Here is a 1,984-nt window from a genome sequence, read left to right as displayed (position 1 = left end):
CAGCATGTGTTCTCTGTTTCGATAGTTTCAGTATTTTATGAAGCTTCCAGTCCACTTGTTACAATTGTCTCATTTAATCTGATTTTATTTTTTAGAAGATTCGCATGCTGGTCAAATATAATTTGTTTTCTTCTTTGCGTCGTGATGTTTGCGGATATCATTTGCAAGTTTTCTGGTGTCAGTTGGTCATGTTGCAGAAATAACATCAAGTTCTCGAGAAATGCACTCATTTGCAAATCAATTTGGTTTTCACGAGAGACTCCACTGAATCTCTCGTTTATGGTATTCTACAACTGAATGTGCTGTACACAGTTGTACAATATCATAAACGAGAGGTTCAGTTGAGTCTCTTGTGAAGACCAAATTGGTTTACAAATGAGTGTATTTCTCGAAAACGGTGCAATTTAGGTTCAAGTAGAACCTAAGGTTGACGGACATTCGAAGGCTGCGCCTACCTCAAGAGCCCCAAGAAGGGCGAAACCGGTCGTGGGTTGTCGAAGAGTTTTCAGCAACCTTGTGAGTAGTTTCCCTTATGAAAAAGGATATATCTGGAGTTTTTTTTACAAATTTAATGCGTGCCCTTGATTCTCACACTTGTTGTCGTGAAAGTGTGTACAGCGAACTATGCAGAAGTTTTCCTACAACGAGTGGAGTTCGGTGAGGCTATCTTGTCCCCTTTCTATTCGATTTTGTCATCTGTATCATCGCAGAATGTACACTTCCAGAGATCAAGATTCATGGTATCGCAATTACTTTGAGAGATAAACTGCGAGACTTGGATCATGCGGATGTCATTGTTCTATTGTTTGACGAGCATGTCTATACACGCTCTGCTTGAGATAGAATTTCGAGTGCCATCACTAGCCTCTGTGTGCGTTTTGCGTCCCTTGGAACCTCAGATAGAGGAACTTGGATCTGTGAACCGGTTTCTGACCAAACTGTGGTTCAGAAGTATCTTGTAGAGTTAGCCTATTTCGTCTTCATTGAAGATTCTGCTAAGTAAAACCTCAACAACGTTGCAGGCTGTTATATCTGCTGATTCGTCAATCTGTAGTATCTGTTGTTGACCCTCTCCAGTATCGGAAAAAGACTCACAGAAGGGAACACAACAGCTAAATTCCGAAGAAGCGGGTGCGAGAGCGTGTGAGTGCGAGAGCAAAAGTTACAACGGCCTCATGCTATTTAAAGAGGACTTTCTGACGTTGATCCAGGCTGTCTGATAGGCGTTAGCGAACACCCGTCAACATCGACCGTGTCTCTGTGACATGCCTGAATGCTGATCACATTCGGTCGTGTTTCTGTGGCGTACATGAGCACTCACCAGCTTTTGCTGAATTGATTGAATGATTGACTGACCTGAGTGCTTGCCGGCTTTCCTGTTGAGATTTTGGTGGAGCAGTAGGTTTCGGGCGTTCTGAGGTTAGTTTCAGGAATCTGACCTTCCTGATACAAGCAAACCTGTGTACAATCCAGGTAGTCATGTACATACTTGGTGTCTTAATGTAGGGGAACCAAGGATTTTGCATCCTGGTTTTAGTTGGGAGGGAAGAGTGCTCCTCGATGGCTTTTAAGTCGGAGGTGTTCTTCCAGAAAGCATCAGGGCACATTTCGCGCGTCTATAGTGAAGTGGCCTTAATCAGGATGTGGGAGTCCATTTTGGGATGAACTAATGCACCTGGATTTTGCTGTGGCGCTTCCGGTCCTACCACAAACATCTGCATTTCTCAGAAGAATGAATTAGTGCTATTCAGAAAGGTGCAGCTTCATGAGCACTGAACTGGAAGTGGACGTGACCTGGAGATCGACTCGACAACTTTACGGGGCTCCGGCATCTCTGTTCACTGCAAAAATCGTTTGATTACGACCTCTAACCCACGAAATATTTGGTGGACTTGATGGATGCATGTCTTCACATGAAAGGCTGCATAGTTGAGTTGTGTGTGAAAACCTACAGTCTTTCTGTCCTTCTTGGTGTCTTTCGAAA

Source organism: Opisthorchis viverrini (genome assembly GCF_000715545.1).
Source record: "Opisthorchis viverrini unplaced genomic scaffold opera_v5_302, whole genome shotgun sequence".
In the NCBI taxonomy this organism is placed as follows: Eukaryota; Metazoa; Platyhelminthes; class Trematoda; order Opisthorchiida; family Opisthorchiidae; genus Opisthorchis; species Opisthorchis viverrini.
The sequence above is the reverse complement of the archived record's forward strand: the minus strand, read 5'-3'. Positions refer to the sequence as shown.